The sequence below is a fragment of the Ranitomeya imitator genome, chromosome 1, assembly GCF_032444005.1.
Source record: "Ranitomeya imitator isolate aRanImi1 chromosome 1, aRanImi1.pri, whole genome shotgun sequence".
Classification (NCBI taxonomy): Eukaryota; Metazoa; Chordata; class Amphibia; order Anura; family Dendrobatidae; genus Ranitomeya; species Ranitomeya imitator.
The window spans coordinates 154456562-154483483 of NC_091282.1; the positions used below are offsets into that span (position 1 = coordinate 154456562).

Here is a 26922-nt window from a genome sequence, read left to right on the forward strand (position 1 = left end):
TGAATGACTATGCCGTTAAGGCGAGAGAGAGACTATTTATCCACGGGGTTAATGAATAATGTGGCATTAGAATATATGGCTCTGTGACACAATTACCTTTGGTCTGTGGTGTTGTGTTTTCACTTGGTACCATTTCCATCATTATTGTTTATAAATTTTATATGTTATTACCAATAAAATGTTTGTAATTTTTGATTGTGAAGTTCTAGTGTGCGCAATTCTTTATAGGTTTATATATACAACCAACACCAGTACCACTGGCAATATAATCAAAGACAAATATGGGGAAATAAGAGTACAATCATATGTCAGAACCACCGACTCATAGCCACCTTTGCCCCATAAGAGTAGAGATTAATGTAACTTAGAACAATCTCCCCCAGTTCAACTAGATGATGGGACCTCAGGCATCTGTCAATAAATCATCCCATGGAGCGGTCAGCATTGAGCCTTTAACCAACGTATCCATATCGGAGATGAACAGAGCCAATTCACATAGGGATCAAATGGGAGGCGGTCCCTGTCTGATTTGGCTTAATCTGGCGCAAAGATGGCTAAAGGCAGTGGTTCTGACATATGATTGTACTCTTATTGCCCCATTTTTGTCTGTGACTATATTGCCAGTGGTAGTGGTGCTGGTTGCGTAGAATAGATATTTGGACCCCCAATTGTGCAATTTGAGTGTGTTTTGCTATTGGAGGGTTCCTATCTTCATGTTTGTTGTGTCTTTATTTAATATTTTATAATGAAATGTTACGTTTTAAATTTCCTTTTTTTAGATTTATCTGATCTAATAAGGGATTCATTTTGTTCCTTTGGGAATACTCCTTACTGATAATCTGTACTGTTGTTGCAATATACACAAAGTAAATAAACGTGTATAACAAACATGTGTAATTGCAATAATTTTCTAGGACAAATACCATACTTAATTTTCCGAAACAGTTTCAAGGGTGTCAACACTTTTGGCCATGACTAACTTCCCAATTGTTGGGACCCCCATAGATTCTGAAAACTGGGACTTTAAAGAACCCAGTGTGAAATTAGTGGCGGTTGATCATGCACACTTTGGCTCCATTCATCCTTAATGGGATTGCCAAATACCAGCCAAATGCTATGCCAGCTATTTCCAATGGTCTATTTAAGAATGAATAGAGTGGAGGTGTCTACGATCAACCACAATTGTATTCAAACGAGGCTCTTCAGAGCCTTGGTTCTTTGGATTGATGAGGGTTCCAGTGTTGAACCCTTGGCAATCAAGAACTTTGTTTCTGTACTATGGGTAGATGATAACTTCCAAATTTGGTATAACCCATTTAAGTATGCAAAAATGGTATCATGTAAATTAGCTCTCTCTTAGAAGGGAAGAAAACTACCTTTCTAGTACAGCTTAGTAGAAGTAGCTGCCTTGTACGCCAATATCTGACCATTTACTAAGCCTTGCAGCATGACTAAGACTTTTAGCCAAGCAAATACACTAAGGCTTCTTTCACACTAGCGTCGGAATCTCCCCGTCGCAATGCGTCGGGGAGAGATTCCGACACTAGCGTTTAGCGCATTGCACAATGGAGGCAGCGGATGCATTTCTTCGGCGCATCCGCTGCCCCATTGTAAGGTGCGGGGAAGTGGGGGCGGAGTTCCGGCCGCGCATGTGCGGTAGGAAAAAACGGTCCGTCAGGAGCAAAAAACGTTAGATGTAGCGTTTTTTGCTCCCGACGGTCCGCAGAAGCACGACGCATCCGTCGCTCGACGGATGCGACGTGTGGCAATCCGTCGCAAATGCGTCGTCAATACAAGTCTATGGGGAAAAAACGCATCCTGCAAGCACTTTTGCAGGATGCGTTTTTTCTGCAAAACGACGCATTGTGACGGATTGCAGAAAACGCTAGTGTGAAAGTAGCCTAAAACAGCCAATAACCCTAATCGCTAATATCCCTAGTAATGCTGCAAGGCTTGTTAAAGGGTTGAATATTGATTTCTATGACCACATTAGTGAGAGTTTTTGTCCCTTCCAGGAGAAAGAAAGTTTTCATGTTTTTCCCATGAAACAATGCCAGTAAGACTCTATACACAGCGTGTCTCCTTTTATGGGGGTATTGCCCCCAAAGAAAAAACAATAACAAAACTTCACTACGTGAAGACAGCTTTTCAGAAGAGTAGCTTATGTCTTCTGAGGATTAATTTGAAATATGCAAAAGCTTTACGCAGGTCTGTCTATTCTATTTCTTCCATTGTTTAAGCCATGTATTCAAAGCAAATACATATGCAGAATACATTGTTCACACTGGGAGAATGGGGTTCCTATAGAAACATTATTATTTTAAGAGCCTTTAGCAGAAAGAAATCTACAAATAGGCCTTCATTAAATATTTATATCATCCACATGTACATATACTAAACATTTCCTGCCGAGTGTGCCCTTCATGCCTATGTAGAAGCGATAATGGTTAGGTATATAATAATCTGTGGTTTCTAAAACATAATCATTATGATGTGTTGATATTCTACATAACTGTAAGGTGTGAAGGATCAATCCATTTATGTATTGCATTCCACCACTCAACATCAGTGGTCCAGAACAAGTGGTATGAAAGTCATATACGATTGGTATAAAGCTCAACATAAAAAATTGCCACCATATGCACCAATTAAAAATGGTGACAACCACATTGACAAGATTCCACAAGAATCCCAACTCTTGACTGAGTGGTAAAATATCATTGCACAATGTTTTCAGTTTTCAGATTCTTGTTTTTCAGTGTTTACCATTGATCTCCATTTCTCCACTTTTTTTGTACATTGTAGCTCCTGATCAATCAAATTACATTGTGGCTCACAAAGTACAAAAGGTTTTGTGATCTTGGCTGTACTGTACTGTTGTGTGAACTCTTTTTGGCCAACAGCAATTCCTCCTCAGCTTCCCCCCATACACATGCACCCTTGGCTGAGCTGAACCTATAAAAAAGTGCTAATAGGCACCTCTGTAGGTAGTTTAACTCTTATGATAAATTGATTATTGGGCATGTTGAAAACCAAAAACTGCAGTCAGGAGAGAGCCTGGACACCTCACCACACATTCGAAGGTTGGTTGGTCTCACTGAAATTGGCGGGTTGGGTCAACATTCAACTAAAGTCTATGGCCATTAATCTCTGGACAAAGACTTAAAGTAAAGCGGTATCCTTGCGGGCCACAGATAACAGAGTGAACACCCCAAGTCGAGAGTTCTTGCTGCTTTAAAAATTCTAATTTTTCTGAGCATAACCCCCTTTGTGTCTGTCTTGTCCTCGTCTTGTCTTAAGTTACTCAACATTAATAACTCCTTCTTACAACACCACGATACTGTTGATATTTGTATGATTTATGTACATTTGATACTCCTATGTTGGGAGATTTTTGTGATATCTTTCAAATAAAAATTATTGAAACAAAAAAAAAAAAAAAATTCTAATTTTAATGCAACATTTATTAAAGATGGAGATGAAATGATTTTTAGCCAAGATGCTGTTATTTTTAAAGGTTGATAAGTTCCCACAAAAAACAACAACTAATAAATATATGCAGAATTAATCCTAGTAGAAAAGTTAATCTACTTTTGAATTTTCACCTTAACCTGTATTTGCTTTATGTATAAATACATAAGTGAAAATTTCTGCCTGCCACATCATAAAAACGATCAGGCTTTATTGAAATGCCGAGTTCTCGGAAAGCAAAAAAAAAAAAAATGTATAAAGAAAATCACATAACGTCCAAGCTTAAATAACCTCTAAATGTCTGTGTTCTATATAATGGTCCAGCAGCTGTGCTGTGTTCTCAGTGCAATCTCCAGATGACCTTAACTCTTGGCCATGAACCAAGAAAATGTCAGAATGCATATACCTTAACACATCTGAAAATACAACAATGTGGTGGTATGTATATGCGCATTCCATTAAAACTTAAACAAAATCTATTTTAATAAAAACCATGAAAAAAATCATCACCGTCCAGAGACACATTATAATCACAACCTGATGCAGATAGTCAGCACCTTTCCATCGTAATTCTGAAGGGGTCAGAGTTAAGAATGTCAGTTGAGTAAAGATCATGTGGCCATCGACTAGGGTATAAACCCAGTGCGCTCGCCTGATTCTAAGTTATAAGTAAACATTATGGACGGAACAGGGATTATTGTGGCAGCTGATGACGAAATCCGCTACAAATAAGAATATATATCCTCCAGTTTTCCATTTGCCCTTCATGTGAGGACTTTAGTACAGATAGTCACAGATTATAATTACACTGCAATTATACAGAATGTTTTACAAATAGAAAGCAGCATTGTTATAAGGTTATTTTCTCACAAATGGTTTTATTCTGTCTGTGTCTCGTTACATATGTACACGTATGGGTTCTATTACAGAAATTCTTTGGAATGTTTTCTTGATAAGTGGTACTTCTTTCACTGAGAACATGAAGACTAAAGTACAGGAAAAAATAAAAAAGGCAGCTCCAATTACAGGTGCGTCTCACAAAATTAGAGTATCATCAAAAAGTTAATTTATTTCTGTTCTTCAATACAAAAGGTGAAACTCCTTATATAGAGTCATTAAAAACAGAGTGATCTATTTTAAGTGTTTATTTCTGTTAATGTTGATGATTATGGCTTACAGCCAATGAATGTAAACTCAAAAGTCATTATCTCAGTAAATTAGAATACCTTATACTACCAGCTTGAAAAATGATTTTAAAATCTGAAATGTATGTCCAGTAAATGCACACTTAGTTGTGGCTCCTGCATCAATTATTGCATCAATGTGGCGTGGCATGGAGGTCGGTCAGCTTGTGGCACTGCTGAGGTGTTATGGAAGCCCTGGTTGCTTTGATAGCAGCTCATCTGCATTGTTGGGTCTGGTGTCTCATTTTTCTCTTGACAATACTCCATAGAGTCTCTATGGGGTTAAGGCCAGGCGAGTTTGTTAGCCAATCAAGCACAGTAATACTGTTGTTTTTAAACCAGGTATTGGTGCTTTTGGCAGTGTGGACAGGTGCAAAGTCCTGCTGGAGAATGAAATTTCCATCTCCAAAAACCTTGTCAACAGAGGGAAGCATGAAGCGCTCTAGAATTTCCTGGTAGACAGCTGCGCTTACTTTGGTCTTGATAAAACACAGTGGACCTACACCAGCAGATGACATGGCTCCGCAAACCATCACTGATAGCGGAATCTTCACAGTAGACCTCAAGAAAAAATCAAAAAAACCTTTGACAATTTAAGACGCATATAAATTAATGCTAGTAGCCATCAATGGCAAATACAAAAAGCGTCTATAATATAGGAAAATATATACATGTTCAACGCTATATACTTAGAATCATATAGAAGAAAATGCGTATACTGAACAATTATAAAATAATCTTTATTATAGATAAAACATAAGGGCTGAAATCCCCATCACATACATATAACAAAAAAGAAACACACACCTGGAAACCATATGTGTGTAGCATAGGTGAGCCAACAGAAAATTTTAGGGCACACCTCTGAGTATATATAAATGACACAATAAAAAACTGGAACTAGACTACCACATGTTCTATATAATTAATGATAGCCATACCAATAATACAAGAATACAGGTAATCACTAGAGACTGACCGTCCTAACGTCTCTTATACTCATAAAGCCACTATGGCAAACAATGATCCCTAGGTACCGATAGGTAAGTTAGCGACAGTTAGGAAAAGAGTACAAGTCAGATAATAGTAGAACACCTTACCCAAAACACTCAGAGGATAGTGCCCCGACCCCATAGTCATCATGGGGGAGACGGTCAGTCTCTAGTGATTACCTGTATTCTTGTATTATTGGTATGGCTATCATTAATTATATAGAACATGTGGTAGTCTAGTTCCAGTTTTTTATTGTGTCATTTATATATACTCAGAGGTGTGCCCTAAAATTTTCTGTTGGCTCACCTATGCTACACACATATGGTTTCCAGGTGTGTGTTTCTTTTTTGTTATATGTATGTGATGGGGATTTCAGCCCTTATGTTTTATCTATAATAAAGATTATTTTATAATTGTTCAGTATACGCATTTTCTTCTATATGATTCACAGTAGACCTCAAGCAGCTTGGATTGTGGCCTCTCCACTCTTCCTCCAGACTCTGGGACCTTGATTTCCAAATGAAATGCAAAATTTACTTTAATCTGAAAGCAACACGTTGGACCACTGAGCGACAGTCCAGTTCTTTTTCGCCTGGCTCAGGCAAGATGCTTCTGGCATTACCTATTGGTCATGAGTGGCTTGACACAAGGAATGCGACAGTTGTAGCCCATGTCCTGGATAAGTTTGTGCGTGGTGGCTCTTGAAGCAATTACTCCAGCAGAAGTCTACTCCTTGTGAATCTCCCCCAAATTGAATGGCCTTTCTTTACAAACCTTTCAAGACTGTGGTTATCCCGGTTGCTTGTGCAACTTTTTCTACCACACTTTTCCCTTCCACTTAACTTTCCATTCATATGCTTGGATACAGCACTTTGTGAACAGCCAGCTTCTTTAGCAATGAGCTTTTGTGGCTTGCCCTCATTGTGGACTGTGTCAATGACTACCTTCTAGACATCCGTCAAGTCAGCAGTCTTCCCCATAACTGTGGAGCCTACTGAAACAGACTAAGGGACCTTTTTAAATGCTTAGGAAGCCTTTGCAGGTGTTTTTTGTTAATTATTCTAATTTACTGAGATAATGACTTTTAGGTTTTCATTGTCTGTAAGCCATAATCATCAACATTATCAGAAATAAACATTTGAAATAGATCACTCTGTTTGCAATGACTCTATATAATATATGAGTTTCACTTTTTGTATTGAATAACGGAAATAATTTAACTTTTTGATGATATACTAATTTTGTGATAAACATCTGTATCTCTTATTTCCCACCTATCATGGGTGTGGGGGTTACTCATTTCCCTGTTGGAAAGAAGTGATGGTCACTTTATACATTTACAAACCAGCACAAAGTCATTTCCTTCCAACACTGCAAAAAAAAAAAATAGCAATGATAATTCAAAGGGGTTTAGCAACTTCAGGAGAGTGCCCCCATAGTTATATAAAACACCTACAATAATAAAACAAACAGAGCAGTTACTCACCCTCCACAATTCCAGTCCAGGACACCTGCCCTTGCTCAGGTCTTGGTGTTTTGGCTATAGCGGTGGCATCACGCACGTCAACAAAATGCATAACTGCCTTCTGTAGCAAGTCACTGAGCTCAACTGCTGTGCCGAGATAGGCCGCATGAGCTTCCAAGATTCGCAACTGGCTACAGCGGTGCTGTGTGCCATCAACATGACAGCACTACTGCAGCCAAAACATTGAGACCCAAGCACTGGTGGAAAGACGGCACTGCACCTGGAAAAGGTTAACACTTGCTGTTATTTTAAAGTGTTTGAAGTCGATTTTCCTGAAGGCGGAACATCTTTTTAAAATGGTGTTTTCCTAGTATCAAAACAAAATAGAAATAAATGGCTGAAGCCTCAGCACTGGGACTCACATCGATCAAATAAGCAGGGTCCAGCACAACGAGCGTGCACTCTCTGTTATTCTTTGACTTTGACTAGAGTGGTGGTCGTGGAGGCCAGAAGCATTAGTAGAGTTCAAAGAGTAAAATTCATGATTCCTAATTCAAGTAATCTCTGAAGATAAATGTATGTTTACATAGATCAGTTACATGTATCAAGTGCATCAAAAACAAACATTGTGTTAAGAACTTGGTATTTTAACAATGTTCTTTAGAAACTAGATGGTGGCCCGATTCTAACGCATCGGGTATTCTAGAATATGCATGTCCACGTAGTATATTGCATAGTCCACGTAGTATATTGGTCAGACACGTAGTATATTACGTAGTATATTGCCCAGAAACATATACAGCACAGAGCCATGTAGTATATTGCCCAGTGACGTAGTATATTGCCCAGCTACGTAGTATATTGCCCAGCCACGTAGTATATTGCCCAGCCATGTAGTATATTGCCCAGTGACGTATACAGCACAGAGCCATGTAGTATATTGCCCAGCTACGTAATATATTGCCCAGCCACGTAGCATATTGCCCAGCCATGCAGTATATTGGCCAGCCACGTAGTATATTGCCCAGCCACGTAGTGTATTGCCCAGCCACGTAGTATATTGCCCAGCCACGTAGTATATTGCCCAGCCATGTAGTATATTGCCCAGTGACGTAGTATATTGCCCAGCGACGTAGTATATTGCCCAGCCACGTAGTATATTGCCCAGCCACGCAGTATATTGCCCAACCACGTAGTATATTGCCCAGCCATGTAGTATATTGCCCAGCCACATAGTATATTGCCCAGTGACGTAGCATACAGCACAGAGCCACGCAGTATATTGCACAGCGATGTAGTATACAGCACAGAGCCACGTAGTATATTGCCCAGCCACATAGTATATTGCCTAGCCACGTATGTCACAGGTTAAAAAATAAAAAATAAACATACTCACCTTCCGATCCGAGGGCCCCTTGTAGTTCTAACATACTCACCATACTTGTAGTTCTGTCGCCTGTGCAAGGTACAGGCCGCAGCTTCCGGTCCCAGCCTGCTCGCGCAGGGCCTGTGATGACGTCACAGTCACATGACCGTGATGTCACGGCAGGTCCTGCTTGCGCAGGCGCGCAGGGCCTGTGATGACGTCGCGATCACATGACCGTGACGTCACGGCAGGTCCTTCTGCCAGACCATCTGTGCCAACGGAACGAGGAGCGGGAAAGGCGGCGTAGGGGAGTATATAATCTTTTTTTATTTTTTTTATTAGATGTTTTTACTATTGGCGCTGCATAGGCCGCGTCAATAGTAAAAAACTTGGTCACACAGGGTTAATAGCAGCGGTAACGGAGTGCGTTACCCGCGGCATAACGCGGTCCGTTACTGCCGGCATTAACCCTGTGTGAGCGGTGAGCGGAGGGGTGTATGCGGGCGCCGGGCAGTCAGTGCGGGGAGTAAGGAGCGGCCATTTTCTTCCGGACTGTGCGCGTCGCTGATTGGTCGCGGCAGCCATGACAGGCAGCTGCCGAGACCAATCAGCGAATGAATAACCGTTACAGATAGAAGGACAGACAGACAGACGGAAGTGACCCTTAGACAATTATATAGTAGATATATCAGAATACTCAGCTTGACTAGTAGAACTGAATAGCCCATATAAGCTCCTGAACTTCACATGGTCTGGTATTCTACATCCATACGTGCAGAAAACATATGCCGGCAAGATAAAAAGACAAGTTGGTTGTAAAAGAGAAGATCTCTAGAACTTTACCAACAATATGCTCAGTAAAGGTAGTCCTGCAGAAGGAGCCACTGTGCTCTGATATCCCATGAGAAGCGGCCCATCCTTAAAGGGGTTGTTGGATCTTAAGCTACATGTCTACAGTCACTATGTGTGAATTCTCATATCGTGCGCACTGAGCGCTGTGAAAATTCTCTGGTGTCGGCGTCGGGAACAGGTGGTCCTTGTGACCGTAAGCATGCGATATATATATTCCCAGCCACATTCCGACTAGATTGTTTATGGCCTTGTTCAATACAGTTGCATTAGGCCATGCAAGTCTAGTCAGCATGTGACCGCATGTATGCAAATCACAAACTTGCAGCCACACACCCGCCAAATAACCACAGCACTGCGAGCAATGTGAGAAGCACAAGTCTGCAGTCATATAGAATGACACCAATGCACCAATGACTGACACATGCACAACCCCACTGTATGACACACAGAGCCCCACTGTATGACACGCACAGCCCCACTGTATGACACACACACACACACAGCCTCACTGTATAATGACACACACACAGCCCCACTGTATATCCACTGTATAATGACAAACACACATACGCACAGCCTCACTGTATAATGACACACACACGCACAGCCCCACTGTATAATGACACACACAGCCCCACTGTATAATGACACACACATACACACAACCCCACTGTATAATGACACACACAAACGCACAGCCCCACTGTATAATGACACACACACATACGCACAGCCTCACTGTATAATGACACACACACGCACAACCCCACTGTATAATGACACACATACGCAATGCCTCACTGTATGACACACACACGCACAGCCCCACTGTATAATGACACACACAGCCCCACTGTATAATGACACACACACATACGCACAGCCTCACTGTATAATGACACACACGCACAACCCCACTGTATAATGAGACACACATGCACAGCCCCACTGTATAATAACACACACAGACCCAATGTATAAAGACACACACAGCCCCACTGTATAATGAGACACACAGAGCCCCACTGTATAATGACACACACACATACGCACAGCCTCACTGTATAATGACACACACATGGCCTCACTGTATAATGACTCACACATGGCCTCACTGTATAATGACTCACACGCACAGCCCCACTGCATAATGAGACACACACGCACAGCCTCACTGTATAATCACACACCCGCACAGACCCACTGTATAATGACACACAGCCCCACTGTATAATGACACATGCACAGCCTCACTGTATAATGACACACACAGCCCCACTGTATAATGATACACGCACAGCCCCACCGTATAATGACACACAGCCCCACTGTATGACACACGCAGTTCACACACAGCTCACACACACGCAGTTCACACACACAGCTCACACACACGCAGTTCAAACACACGCATCACACACACGCAGTTCAAACACACGCATCACACACACATGCAGTTCACACACGCATCATACACACGCAGCTCACACACACATGCAGTATTACACACGCAGCATCACACACATGTAGCTCTCACACACAAGCATCACACAAAAATCTCACACGCGCAGCATCACACACACGCATCACACACACGCAGCTCTCACACACACACAGATCTCATACACAGCCAGCTCTCACACACCATCACACACACGCAGCATCACACATGCAGCATCACACACATGCAGCTCTCACACACACACATCACACACATGCAGCTCTCACACACAAATCTCACACGCACAGCATCACAAACACATACATTACACACATGCAGCTCTCACACACACAAATCTCACACACACGCAGCTCACATACATGCACAGCATAACACGCAGCTCTCACACATGCAGAATCACACACGCGCAGCATCACACAGATCTCACACACACCCATCACACACACGCAGCTCTCACACACAAATCTCACACGCACAGCATCACACACACGCAGCTCTCACACACATGCATCACACACACGCAGCTCTCACACACACACAGCATCACACATACCAGATACCTCATACACACATCACACACTCTCCTCTGTGGTGAGGGGCGGCTGATGTCCATGTGCAGCTCTTCAGTTTCTCCTGCTCACAGCTCTGCACTGTCCCGACACCTCCCCAGGTCTCTCCTTCTCTGCCAGGATAGCAGATAAGAGCAGGAGGAGCTGGGGCTTCTCTCTCCCTGGGAGCTCGGCGCACACACACAGGCCGGTATGCTGACCTTTCATCTTGATTGCTGCTGGCTGCGCTGTCTCCCTCAGAGTGGCAGTGCCGCACAGGAGCCTGCTCATCACATACTGCTGCAGCCTGCATGTCGGGGCAGCTAGGGGGAATGACGCGACCATGCACTACAGGTGCGCTATGTATTATAATCACTGCCAGTCCTCCAGCGGCCCTGTGCAGCTGCTTAGTCACCGGACCGGGGGGCATATGCATTCCTGCCACCCGGCCCAGTCCGCCCCTGGGTTGCGGTATCTCTATATGATTAGGTTTCTTGTCCTGTCTTTATTCTTTGATGCCCATATACACCAAAACAAAAAAAACAGAATATATTTATCTTTTCAGCCTATTGTGGCTATATTATTGTTTACTCCGTATGGCACTCTGCACCTTATTGAATCGATGCACCTTATTGTACTTCTGTATGCTATTGACTCTGTTGTAAATTGATTATGTTTTGAGCCTTACAATATTTCGTTATATTTAAATTACTGGGGTGCAGTTATATATATTATTTACAAATATGTCACTGGGACTATATATTTTTCTTTATATATATATATATATATATATATATATATATATATATATATATATACACACATATATATATATATCTACTACATAATTGTCTAATGGCCACTTCCGTCTTTCTGTCCTTCTTTCTGTCACGGATATTCATTGGTCGCGGCCTCTGTCTGTCATGGAATCCAAGTCGCTGATTGGTCTCGCCAGCTGCCTGTCATGGCTGCCGCGACCAATCAGCAACGGCCACAGTCCGATTAGTCCCTCCCTACTCCCCTGCAGTCAGTGCCCGGCGCCAGCTCCCCACAGTCACCGCTCACACAGGGTTAATGCCAGTGGTAACGGACCGCGTTATGCCACGGGTAACTTACTCCGTTACCGCCGCTATTAACCCTGTGTGACCAAGTTTTTACTATTGATGCTGCCTATGCAGTGTCAATAGTAAAAAGATCTAATGTTAAAAATAAAAAATCATTATATACTCACCTTTCGCGATGCTCCGGTGACCGCTCCATGCAAGCGGCAGGTTCCGGTGCTAAGGATGGTATGCGACAAGGACCTGCTATGATGTCACGGTCATGTGACCGCGACGTCATCACAGATCCTGCGCGAGAAGGACCTGCCATGATGTCACGGTCATGTGACCGTGACATCATCACACCCTGGGACCGGAGCTGCCGCGTGCACTGCGCACAGGCATCAGAACTACAAGGGGCCCTCGGATCGGAAGGTGAGTATATGTTTATTTTTTAACCTGTGACATACGTGGCTGGGCAATATACTACGTGGCTCTGTGCTGTATACTACGTGGCTCTGTGCTGTATACTACGTCACTGGGCAACATACTACATAACTGGGCAATATACTACGTGGCTGGGCAATATACTACGTGGGCTGTGCAATATACTACGTAGGCTGTGCAATATACTACGTGGCTGGGCAATATACTACGTGGACCTGCATATTCTAGAATACCCGATGCGTTAGAATCAGGCCACCATCTAGTATATATATAATTTGTTTATATAACGTTAATCACATGGAGTATTATCTCCAAATTGTTTACATCCCTTGTATTTAAATTATTATCATATACGGTACATTCCTTTTGAGTGATATCGCTCAGTTTCACAGAAAGGCCCATTTATTATCATCTGTTTCCTGCTTGGACCTGGCACTTTGGTGTCGTCTCCCGTTTTTAAGCTGTTTTTGTCTTTATTGCATTTGTTTATATAATTTATGATTCTGTAATAAATTTAGAGTATTTGACCTAGCTCAGGTGTCTATTTTCCTTCGGTATTCCTACTGCTAATATAGGGTTGTGGGGAGCCCACCAGGGGATTCACCTGTTCTCCCATGGGACAGTCCGAGCAACTTCTACCCTCACCTCCCATCTCCTTCCCCCTTCCTTTGTAGATCAGAAGCAGTCACAGGAAGGGTTATTGTCCCCTCCGTACCAGTCTGACACTCATGTCTATTTGTCCTTTTATACACCTTATGTTGCATACATTTATATTAGCAATTCAGTGTCAGGCACTGCTTTTCACATGTACAGTGTGCTGGGATTAAAAGTGCTTTAAAATAATGAATAGTAATAATAATAAAAATAATATATTGTGACTATTGTCCTTTACTTTCACATAGATGTGGGATTTTCTGTGTGACAACTAAGGTCAATGTGGCAGCTCCTGTCCTTATTCTTAACAAGTCCACACAAAGCTTGAAAATGGCTGAAAACATATGAATGTCCCTTTCCCCCCTCACATTGGTGTCTGTCTGAGGTCTTTACCTGAATAAATGGCTAAGCATCCATTAAGGCTACATGAGAAGCATCAGCTTAATGCCAAAAGATTATGACCTCCCCAGCAGGACAATTAAGTAATCTGGGCCATTCATGCTCATGTGCTTACATCTTGTGACAACATAAGTATATACTAGGCCTGAATTTAATAAGTTCAAATGAAATTCGGTGTCAAACAGCAGCCATTGTTGTGAGAGGTTTCTGGGAGGCTTTTTCCCTCATACACTGCAATAAAGTGCTTGATTTACATGTCCGAATACTAAAATTAAAATCTATCATCTTCCATTTCCTTGTCATGAATGATAACCATGAATTTATCAGAGCATTAGAGGAATTTAAGGATTAAAGGGAATTTGTCACCCTGGGACACTTTTAAGCTATTAATTTGGGCATACAGGTGATCGAATTGTTTGGTGATAGAATTGTTTAAATAGTCATACCTGTATGCCTCATAGCTGCTGTCTAGTTGTTGAGAAATCATATTTTAATCCTTTATGAGTTCTTCCAAGCTCTGGGGCGTGCAGTGCCTGGAAGAAATCTCTGCCTCAAGTGTTCGTTTGCATACCACCCCCTTCCCATCAGCGTTAAAGTGCCCTGTGACATGAACCGGTGGGCCTGGAATCCCACGCCTGCGCCCTGCAGTAGAGCAATTATACATATAACATATAACTAGAACATATCAAGAACATTGAATATATTTACCTCAAAAAACTTTCATAAAAAGTGAGTCAGTAATCAATAAATAAAGTACAGGCGCTTGGCGCACCCTTGGTGTGGCCAAATATTTAATCGCACCTTCTCACCTACCTCCACCCTTCTCTGGATCTACAGGGTAGGCCATTTATATGGATACACCTGGGTGGGCCATGTATATGGATACACCTAAATAAAATGGGAATGGTTGGTGATATCAATTTTCTGTTTGTGGCACATTAGTATATGGGAGGGGGAAAACTTTTCAAGATGGGTGGTGACCATGGTGGCCATTTTGAAGTCGGCCATTATGGATGCAACTTTATAAATGGCCCACCAGGTGTATCATATAAATGGCCCACCCTGTATAAAGCCTGAACTGTCACTCACAAGGGGGTGAGGGGTAAGTGGATGGAGTACAGAAGGGGATGGAGTAGAGAGAGGGATGGAGAGGGTGAGTAAGAGTGAAAAAAGGAGTAGGAGGAGCGGGATGTGTGGAGTGGAGATAGAGGGAAAACAAGAACATGGGAAGGTGCAAATGTTTGGCCACCACAAGTGTGCACCGAGCGCCTGTACTTGGTTTGAACATTCATTTCATCCTGATGAACTTCATTTAACACCACCTTTAAAGGGAATCGGTCACCAGGTTTTTGCTATGCAATCTGAACACAGCAGGAGATAGGGACCGAGACACTGAGTTGAACAATGTGATTTATTACCCTGTGTGGTGAGGTTTACTCATAGTGCAGGTTTAATCACCTCATTGTCATTGCAGCTATCTGACGCCGCCCCCTCACTCACTGCAGATAGCCATTGTATACACAGAGCCTGGGGTAGGCAGGGTTAGCTTTAACAGCTCTGCTGAATTCTACATCTAAAGGCCCCTTCACATTAAGCGACGCTGCAGCGATACCGACAACGATCCGGATCGCTGCAGCGTTGCTGTTTGGTCGCTGGAGAGCTGTCACACAGACCGCTCTCCAGCGACCAACGATGCCGGTAACCAGTGTAAACATCGGGTAACTAAGCGCAGGGCCGCGCTTAGTAACCCGATGTTTACCCTGGTTACCTTCCTAAAAGTAAAAAAAACAAACAGTACATACTTACCTAACGCTGTCTGTCCTCCAGCGCTGTGCTCTGCACTCCTCCTGTACTGTCTGTGTGAGCACAGCGGCCGGAAAGCAGAGCGGTGACGTCACCGCTCTGCTTTCCGGCTGACCGACGCTCACAGCCAGTACAGGAGGAGTGCAGAGCACAGCGCTGGAGGACAGACAGCGTTAGGTAAGTATGTACTGTTTGTTTTTTTTACTTTTAGGATGGTAACCAGGGTAAACATCGGGTTACTAAGCGCGGCCCTGCGCTTAGTTACCCGATGTTTACCCTGGTTACCAGTGAAGACATCGCTGGATCGGTGTCACACACGCCGATCCAGCGATGTCCACGGGAGATCCAGCGACGAAATAAAGTTCTGGACTTTCTTCAGCGACCAACGATCTCCCAGCAGGGACCTGATCGTTGGTCGCTGTCACACATAACGATTTTATTAACGATATCGTTGCTACGTCACAAAAAGCAACGATATCGTTAACAATATCGTTATGTGTGAAGGTACCTTAAGAAACCTGCACCCAGTAAACTGATCATCATTGGAATCAGGGTCTCTTTGGCTCCATCATGCTGCTCTCAGGTGAGGTAGCAAAAACCAAGTGACCGAAAGGTCTATTCGAGGCATATAGAAATAATCTGCTGTATAATCGACTTTGTGCTTGAGTAAACAATCAAGAAGATAATTCACTTGTTAGAGGTCAACAGCCCTTTCACTCAGCTGTCCACTGGTGAGCCAGAAGTTGGACCCCTAAAGGCCCCAAACACATTAGACTACCATCAGCTGAACCCACTGATATTGACGAGTTCAGCCAACAGTCTAGAGTGTATGAGGGCCCCTGACAGATGATTGTCAGGTAGCTAAAAATTTGGCATGCCTAATTTCGGACTGCTGATCCTTTTTTTCTCCAGTGATAAGCTGACACCAAAGATGCCTGGCAGTAGCTCTCTCATCAAAACACTGGAGTACTCTGCCAAGCAAGCGCTTCTGTGTATTGGAAAGTTCGGAGAGATAGCTGCCGGTCAAACTGTTTTTTGGCTGAATGCTATTTAAAAGTATATGGGGGGCTTAAGTAACAAATATTTTTGGCCTATTCCAAGTATAGACTACTAATATTAAGGCACCATAAAGTACTTTTCAAAGGGGTTGGTCCCTATTGAACAACCTCATTCTACACTGCCAAAACACCCCACATAAAAGAATAAAACAAAGCCATACACTTGTCTCGTAGACTGCCGCAGATCCTAGGATATCAGCACAGTGCCTTCAAGTGGTCAGATGACGTGGTTGGGTCACATGAGCAGCTGCAGCCTTCGCTATTTCATCAAAACGATCGTTTGCTCTGATTGATAATAATTAAAAGGCCATTGCTGATCAAGGGCCACTGATTGGCTGCAGTGCTTATGTGAAATAAATGTCCCGTGATCGCCAGTAGACACAGCGCCAACATTGTAGGATCAGTGTTGGTCCAAATTAGTATATTGGACTTTTATTTTATGTGGATAGGGTAGAAGTTAGTAAGGAGTTATCCAGTAGTTGACAACCCCTGTAACTGATGTATATGCAGTAAATTGCCTATACCAGTCAATGTAAACTCACAATGCAAAGAGTAGGTTGCACGTAAAAACTGTTCTCATTTTTTCCTCCATACGATGGCGGAAACACTTCTATAAAGCAATTAACAGGTTTTTTTTTTCAAGAGATCTCACAGAATCACAGCATACTACGCAAACCTAAAATGTGCGAAGCAAAACAGAAGGAATAATGAGGACAACTGTGTAACTCAAGAGAACGAACACAACTTTACAGACCTCAATGTGCTCATTTCCATTTGGTATTGGTATAAAGAGACTAGATGCCAGAGATTATAGAACGATCTAATGTTCTGAAGAAGCCAAATTAGCCCTAAGAAATAAACGGATACCACAATCTCTAGTGTCATACCAACTGTTAATCCTTTTGTTGCTCGGAAAGATTTTGCTATGAGCTACAATCACTACAAAGACTGTGTTTTTTAATCAACCCACAAAATGTACATGAATAATCATTAATAGCAGCTCAAAGTTGCAAATTATTCCATTTGAGACCTTTACTAAAGTCATTAACAGCATTCGAAACTAAAGATGAAAAAAAAAAACTCATGGAGGAACAGATTCCTGTCACTTAGAAGCAAAAAAGATGAAGCCGCAAATACAAAACAAACACAAATATAAGTCATAAAGAACACAGGACTTCCAGCAAAGCAGTACAAAGACGGCGGTTTAGAGGCATAAAGTACGGTACCTCAGCGAGCCGTAATACTCAAATATGTGATTGATATTTTTACTACTTTGTAACTGGTTTCAACATCTTACTTTATGAAGGAACCTTGCTTTACCCTTCCCTCCATCTTCAAATACTTGTCAGTCTAAAGTACAAGGCCCTTGTATATAATGTATCTGGACAAACCATGGTGCCATTGTTCAGCCTCATCCTAGGAACAAGTAATCGGTTTCCTCTTTTGCTAGGCCTATGAGCTATGGAGACATCCTCAGTTTTAAGGCTAAACTGCCAGGTACTTTAAGGGAATCTGACAGCAGGTTGTTCCTATGTTATCTGAGAACAGCATGGGGTTGGTGCTGAGACACTGAATTCAGCGATGTGTCATTTATTAGGCTGTGTGAAGTTTACTTAAGGTACCGATACACTAAACGATTTACCAACGATCACGACCAGCGGTACGACCTGGCCATGATCGTTGGTAAGTCGTTGTGTGGTCGCTGGGGAACTGTCACACAGACAGCTCTCTCCAGCGACCAACGATCAGGGGAAAGACTTCGGCATCGTTGAAACTGTCTTCAACGATGCCGAAGTCCCCAGGTAACCAGGGTAAACATCGGGTTACTAAGTGCAGGGCCGCGCTTAGTAACCCGATATTTACCCTGGTTACCATTGTAAAAGTTAAAAAACAAAACAGTACATACTCACATTCCGATGTCTGTCACGTCCCCCGGCGTCAGCTTCCCGCACTGACTGTCCGCGTCGGCCGGCTGTAAAGCAGAGCACAGCGGTGACGTTACCGCTGTGCTCTGCTTTACGGCCGACGCTGACAGTCAGTGCAGGGAAGCTGACGGCGGGGGACGTGACAGACATCGGAATGTGAGTATGTACTGTTTTTTTTTTTTTTCTTTAACTTTTACAATGGTAACCAGGGTAAATATCGGGTTACTAAGCGCGGCCCTGCGCTTAGTAACCCGATATTTACCCTGGTTACCAGTGAACACATCGCTGGATCGGCGTCACACACGCCGATTCAGCGATGACAGCGCGTGATCAGCGACCAAAAAAAAGGTCTTGATCATTCTTGAGCGACCAACGATCTCCCAGCAGGGGCCTGATCGTTGGTCGCTGTCACACATAATGATTTCGTTAACGATATCGTTGCTACGTCACAAAAAGCGTGATGTTGCAACGATATCGTTAACGAAATCGTTATGTGTGAAGGTACCTTTACAATGAAGGTTTTATCAGTAGATTATCATTGCCCAGACAACAGTGCACGCGAGCACCAGTCTGAGCACACACACCCTCCTGTGATAAGCAGCTCACTGTCAATAGACAATGTACATATAAAGTTGTGGTGTGGGCGGGGTTAGCTTTCTGAGGTCTGCTACATGCTACATCTAAGAACTCTGATTGTGTCACAACTGCTGCACCCAGTAAACCAAGTCATACATCACTGGAATCAGGTCGTCTTTTTTCCTACATTATGCATCCCTCAGGCTACGTTCACATTAGCGTCATGCGACGCAGCGTCGCCGACGCACGACAACGCATGCGTCATGCGCCCCTATCTTTATCATTGGGGACGCATGCATTGCGTTGTCGTGCGTTTTCGGTAAAACGCACGACGCATGCGTCGTTTCACCGCACCTGGGTGGCGTCGGAGACGCTACCTTGTTGCATTTTTCTAGCGTCCAAAAAACGCACGCGTCGCACTTGCGTCGCTCGTGCGTCGTCAATGCGTTCAATTTCCCATTGAAACCTATTGACAACGCACTTGCGTCGCGGGTGTGCGTCGTGCGTGCGTTGTGCGACGCATGCGTCGTTAGATAAAATAAAACAAAAAAGTGTCTAGACAGTGCAAACAGTGAGAAAAACATCCCCCATATATAAAGAAAATGTTGGATTGTTTGTCACTTCTGCTGCAGCATCTTGAGGCAAGACACCAGAGGCACATCTCCAGAATATCTAGAGGCATCACACCAGAACCCCAGACGACTTCTACTATTCATCCGCTGTCCAGAGATGTAAGTATAGAATGATTCTGTGCATTTTCTACATGTTTTTTAAAATTATTTTTGCAAGTTGTGTATTATATTCTGCACTGTGGTTAAAGATATTGTGGTATTTTTAGTCTGGTTGTGATGTATGGCGTTGTATAGGATGGCGTTTCATTGTCTACGGCCTTGATTATTGTTACAGGATAGATTTTTCGTTTCCATTTTTTGGTTTGGTGGTGTTTTTTGTATTCAGTTGTGATGTTTTATTCTTGCGTTATATGATGGCGTTTAATAGTCTCCGGCCCTGTCGGTTTTATTGTAAAGTATGGTAGTATAGAATGATTCTGCGCCCTTTTATTACATTTATTAATTTTTTATTGCAAGTTGTGTATTATGTTCAGCACTGTGGTTGTGTAAAGACATTGTTGTATGTTTTCTGGTTGCGATGTATGGCGTTGTAGTGCCCTTTTATTGTCTCCGTCCCTGTCGGTTTTATTGTAAATTATGGTATAGAATGATTCTGCGCCCTGTTATTAAATGTAATAATTTATATTGCAAGTTGTGTATTATGTTCAGCACTGTGGTTGTGTAAAGACATTGTATGTTTATGGTTGTGATGTATGGCGTTGTATGGCCCTTTTATTGTCTCCGTCCCTGTCGGTTTGATTGTAAAGTATGGTGTGTTATTAATGTTTCTGCCCTTAATTTTTGGGGGTTGTTAATTTTTTACTTTCAAAAAACTATTGTGTTTTTTGGGTTGCTCCATGCATACTGTACTTTAAAAAAAAAAAAAAAACACTCTTTTGGGATTACTACATAGGGTCTGTTGTAGATTAGTTTTCTTATCTTTAGGCTTTTGTACTCTGGCATTGGGTTGTCTCTGCCATTGTTTCTTTAATTTAATCAATGTGGCAGTGTTGTTTGCTCAGCGTTAGTTCAGTTGGAGTGCAATGTTCTTTGTGGTTTAACCCCTAAAGGTACCGTCACACTTAGCGACGCTGCAGCGATACCGACAACGATCCGGATCGCTGCGTCGCTGTTTGGTCGCTGGAGAGCTGTCACACAGACAGCTCTCCAGCGACCAACGATCCCGAGGTCCCCGGTAACCAGGGTAAACATCGGGTAACTAAGCGCAGGGCCGCGCTTAGTAACCCGATGTTTACCCTGGTTACCAGCGTAAAAAAACAAACAGTACATACTTACATTCAGCTGTCTGTCCCTTGCCGTCTGGTTCCTGCACTGACTGCTGGCCGTAAAGTGAAAGTGAAAGCACAGCACAGCGGTGAGTCACTGGCTGTGCTCTGCTTTCACTTTACGGCCAGCAGTCAGTGCAGGAACCAGACGGCAAGGGACAGACAGCTGAATGTAAGTATGTACTGTTTGTTTTTTTACGCTGGTAACCAGGGTAAACATCGGGTTACTAAGCGCGGCCCTGCGCTTAGTTACCCGATGTTTACCCTGGTTACCAGTGAAGACATCGCTGAATCGGTGTCACACACGCCGATTCAGCGATGTCTACGGGGAGTCCAGCGACGAAATAAAGTTCTGGACTTTCTTCCCCGACCAGCGATCTCCCAGCAGGGGCCTGATCGCTGCTGCCTGTCACACTGGACGATATCGCTAGCGAGGACGCTGCAACGTCACGGATCGCTAGCGATATCGTCTAGTGTGACAGTACCTTTAGTGACAGAGCCAATTTGGTACTTAATGACCATGCCAATTTTTGCAATTCTGACCACTGTCACTTTATGAGGTTATAACTCTGGAACGCTTCAACGGATCCCGCTGATTCTGAGACTGTTTTTTCGTGACATATTGTACTTCATGTTAGTGGTAACATTTCTTCGATATTACTTGCGATTATTTATGAAAAAAACGGAAATATGGCGAAAATTTTTAAAATTTTGCAATTTTCAAACTTTGTATTTTTATGCCCTTAAATCAGAGAGATATGTCATGGAAAATAGTTAATAAATAACATTTCCCACATGTCTACTTTACATCAGCACAATTTTGGAAACAAATTTTTTTTTGTTAGGGAGTTATAAGGGTTAAAAGTTGACCAGCAATTTCTCATTTTTACAACACCATTTTTTTTTAGGGACCACATCACATTTGAAGTCATTTTGAGGGGTCTATATGATAGAAAATAATAAAGTGTGACACCATTCTAAAAACTACACCCCTCAAGGTTCTTAAAACCACATTCAAGAAGTTTATTAACCCTTTACGTGCTTCACAGGAACTGAAACAATGTGGAAGGAAAAAATGAACATTTAACTTTTTTTTGCAAACATCTTAATTCAGAACCATTTTTTTTATTTTCACAAGTGTAAAAACAGAAATGTAACCATAAATTTTGTTATGCAATTTCTCCTGAATACGCCAATACCCCATATGTGGGGGTAAACCACTGTTAGGGCGCACCGCAGAACTTAGAAGTGAAGGAGCGCCGTTTGACTTTTTCAATGCAGAATTGGCTGGAATTGAGATCGGACACCATGTCACATTTAGAGAGCCCCTGATGTACCTAAACAGTGGAAACTCCCCACAAGTGACACCATTTTGGAAACTAGACCCCTTAAGGAACTTATCTAGATGTGTGGTGAGTACTTTGAACCCCCAAGTGCTTCACAGAAGTTTATAACGTAGAGCCGTGAAAATAAAAAATCGCTTTTGTTTACACAAAAATGATCTTTTCGCCCACAAATTCTTATTTTCACAAGGGTAACAGGAGAAATTAGACCACAAAAGTTGTTGTGCAATTTCTCCTGAGTACGCTGATACCCAATATGTGGGGGTAAACAACTGTTAGGGCGCACCGCAGAGCTTGGAAGAGAAGGAGTGCCGTTTTACTTTTTCAATGTAGAATTGGCTGGAATTGAGATTGGACGCCATGTCGCGTTTGGAGAGCCCCTGATGTGCCTAAACAGTAGAAATCCCCTACAAGTGACCCCATTTTGGAAACTAGACCCCCCATGGAACTTATTTAGATGTGTGGTGAGAACCTTGAATGCCCAAGTGCTTCACAGAAGTTTATAATGCAGAGCCGTGAAAATAAAAAATATTTTTTTTTTCCACAAAAAATATTTTTTAGCCACCAAATTTTTATTTTCACAAGGGTAACAAGAGAAATTGGACCCCAAAAGTTGTTGTCCAATTTGTCCTGAGTATGTTGGTACCCCATATGTGGGGGTAAACCACTGTTTGGGCGCACGGCAGAGCTCGGAAGGAAGGAGCGCCGTTTTGGAATGCAGACGTTGATAGAATGGTCTGCGGGTATTATGTTGCGTTTGCAGAGCCCCTGATGTACCTAACCAGTAGAAACCCTCCACAAGTGACCCCATTTTGGAAACTAGACCCCCCAAGGAACTTATCTAGATGTATGGTGAGAACTTTGAATGCCCAAGTGCTTCACAGAAGTTTAGAATGCAGAGTCGTGAAAATAAAAAATATTTTTTTTTCCACAAAAAAAGATATTGTAGCCCCCAAGTTTTTATTTTCACAAGGGTAACAGGAGAAATTGGACTGCAATAGTTGTTGTCCAATTTATCCCGAGTACGCTGATGCACCATATGTGGCGGTAAACCACTGTTTGGGTGCACGGCAGAGCTCGGAAGGGAAGGAGCGCCTTTTTGGAATGCAGACTTTGATAGAATGGTCTGTGGGCATTATGTTGCGATTGCAGAGCCCCTGATGTACCTAAACTGTAGTAACCCCCCACAAGTGACCCCATTTTGGAAACTAGACCCCCCAATGAACTTATCTAGATGTGTGGTGAGAACTTTGAATGCCCAAGTGCTTCACAGAAGTTTAGAATGCAGAGTCGTGAAAATAAAAAATATTTTTTTTTTCACAAAAAAGATTTTGTAGCCCCCAAGTTTTTATTTTCACAAGGGTAACAAGAGAAATTGGACCCCAGAAGTTGTTGTCCAATTTATCCCGAGTACGCTGATGCCCCATATGTGGGGGTAACCCACTGTTTGGGCGCACGGCAGAGCTCAGAAGGGAGGGAGCACCATTTGACTTTTTGAGCGCAAAATTGGCTGTCGTGTTTGGAGACCCCCTGATGTACCTAAACAGTGGAAACCCCCCAATTCTAGCTCCAACCATAACCCCAACACACCCCTAACCCTAATCCCAACCTCATCCATAATCCTAATCACTAACCCTAACCATAATCACAACCCTAACCCCAAAACAACCCTAATGTCAACCCTAACCATAACCCTAATCAAAACCCTAAATCCAACACACCCCTAATCCTAATCTCAACCCTAACCTCAAACCTAACCCTAATCCCAATACACCCCTAATCACAACCCTAACCTTAACCCTAATCCCAAACCTAACCCTAATCCCAAGCGTAACCCTAATGCCAACCCTAACCCTAATACGAACCCTAATCCAAACCCTAACCCTAATCCCAGCTCTAACCCTAACTTTAGCCCCAACCCTAGCCCTAACTTTAGCCCCAACCCTAACCCTAGGGCTACTTTCACACTTGCGTCGTTTGGCATTCCGTCGCAATCCGTCGTTTTGGACAAGAAACGGATCCTGCAAATGTGCCCGCAGGATGCGTTTTTTGCCCATAGACTTGTATTGTCGACGGATCGTGATGGATGGCCACACGTCGCGTCCGTCGTGCACTGGATCAGTTGTGTTTTGGCGGAGCGTCAGCACAAAAAAACGTTCAATGAAACGTTTTTTTGTATGTCGCATCCGCCATTTCTGACCGCGCATGCGTGGCCGTAACTCCGCCCCCTCCTCCCCAGGACATAGATTGGGCAGCGGATGTGTTGAAAAACTACAGCTGCTGCCCACGTTGTGCACAATTTTCACAACGTGAGTCGGTATGTCGGGCCGACGCATTGCGACGGCCCCGTACCGACGTAAGTGTGAAAGAAGCCTAACCCTAAGTTTAGCCCCAACCCTAACCCTAAATTTAGCCCCAACCCTAACCCTAAATTTAGCCCCAACCCTAGCCCTACCCCTAACCTAACCCTACCCCTACCCCTAACCCTACCCCTAACCCTAATTTTAGCCCCAACTGCTGTTCTCCTGCCGGCCGGCAGATGGAGACAGATGGCGGGCGCACTGGGCATGTGTCCGCCATGTTCTGCTGCCGGCGGCCAGGAGGAGCAACAAGAGGATCCAGGGACCTAGGTGAGTATGCTAGGGTCCCCGAATCCCCCTATTTCTCTGTCCTCTGATGTGCGATCACATCAGAGGACAGAGAATTACACTTTACTTTTTTTTTTTTTTTTTGCGGTCGCCGGTAAACAGTTAATTACCGGCGATCGCAAAACAGGGGTCGGTAATACCGACCCCGATCGTGCTCTTTGGGGTCTCGGCTACCCCCGGCAGCCGAGACCCCAAAGATTCTCCCGATGCCGGCCGGCGGGCGCACTGCGCGTGTGCCCGCCATTTTGAAGATGGCGGCGCCCACCGGGAGACACGAGGAGCATCGGGGGAGCTAGGTGAGTATTGGGGGGCCACCTGGGACCCCTTTTCTCTGTCCTCCGATGTGCAATCACATCGGAGGACAGAGAAATTAAAAAGAGATCGCTTTTTTTTTTTTTTTTGCGATCGCCGGTAAACGGTTAATTACCGGCGATCGCAAATGCGGGGTGGGTTAAAAACCCCCCGAATCATGTTCTCTGGGGTCTCAGCTACCCTCGGCAGCCGAGACCCCGGAGAAAATCGGCCTCTGGGGGCGCTATGGACTTTTTCCACAGCGCTGTTAATTAACGGCGCTGTGGTATAAGTACCCTTAGCGGCCGCCGTTAAAAGGCGTATCGGCGGTCGCTAAGGGGTTAAATTATTATTTTTTTTTTTTATTTATTGCTGGATTGTGCATACGAGCATAGTATCAATGTTATTTTGTTCTTTATTTCAGAATTGCATTAGTCATGGCCAGCGGCAGCGACTCGAGTCACACCCCACCGCTGAGGAGTCCGGTGAGTACATGATCTACTATTGCTTATATTCGCTGTCATTTGTAGATGGGTCACTCAACTTTTTGGTAAACTATTTTGCAGGCTTCTTCAAGTGAGGAGGAGGACCAGGAGGAACAGAGGGAGCAGGAGCAGGGACCACGGGGCCAAGCTGTGGCTGCAGGACGGAGAGTAAGTATTTATTTCAAACCTATTCATTTTTTTTGTTTAATTTTTTTGTTTTTGCGGTTATGGGGGGTGGTGGGAGGTTGTGGTGTTGTGTGTAGTAGGTGGCGGTGGATGAGGTAGGGACCATTGTTTTTATCTTTCAAACATTAATATTTTCCATTTTTTCTAGGTTTCACAACGGCCCTGGATGAACCACTCAATATTGACATGATGGTGGCATCCATTGAAGCACGGGGCCCGTTGTGGGACAGCCGTGACCCCCGGCACGCGGACCAGGGCATATTGCGGCGTCTGTGGATAGAGGTGGCACAATCGCTGTGGGATGGCTTCGACAGCGCTTCACCAAAGGCCAAAACTAGTTTCCGTAAGTATTTACAAAATGCTGCTGTGACCCATCATGCCAGGATTACACAACCGTCTGTGATGTCTTCTATTGGGATTGCACACGGTTGCGTAATCGTTTTCAATATATTATCTAAAAACTTTTTTATTTTTTCAATTTATACACAGTTAAACAATTGAAGACCAGATGGCGCTCCATGAAGGACCGCTTCCGGAGGGGCCTGAAAAAGGAGGGACAGACTCGTAGTGGTGCTGCCGCTTCAAGGACCTCGGTGTACAAGTACAACCGTATACTGCAGTTCTTGCGACCGGTCCTTGAGAGCAGAGAGTAAGTATAGTACTTATGCACACACCTAGTTTTTACAACATGCATATTCACATACTACATTCCAGCCACGTAGCTTATTGCCCAGCCAGTTATTTTGGCAAGTACAAAGTATAGAAATGAAGAAAAAAAGGAAAGCTCACCGAGGCGTGAAAAGTAAAAAATACATACTTTTATCCTCTT

The 26922-nt window shown here is 43.4% G+C and overlaps 1 protein-coding gene and 1 long non-coding RNA gene across 5 annotated transcripts in view; one reads left to right on the top strand and one right to left on the bottom strand.

Annotated features, from left to right (window-relative positions):
* Positions 1-26922, bottom strand: part of ARB2A (ARB2 cotranscriptional regulator A) — a 607421-nt gene that overhangs the window by 52776 nt on the left and 527723 nt on the right. The gene's annotated exons all lie outside the window — the stretch shown is intronic.
* On the top strand, positions 19781-26900 carry LOC138657655 (uncharacterized). Its single transcript, XR_011317114.1, has 4 exons — positions 19781-19974; positions 25847-25907; positions 25989-26436; positions 26583-26900. It is a non-coding gene; the product is annotated as an uncharacterized lncRNA (long non-coding RNA).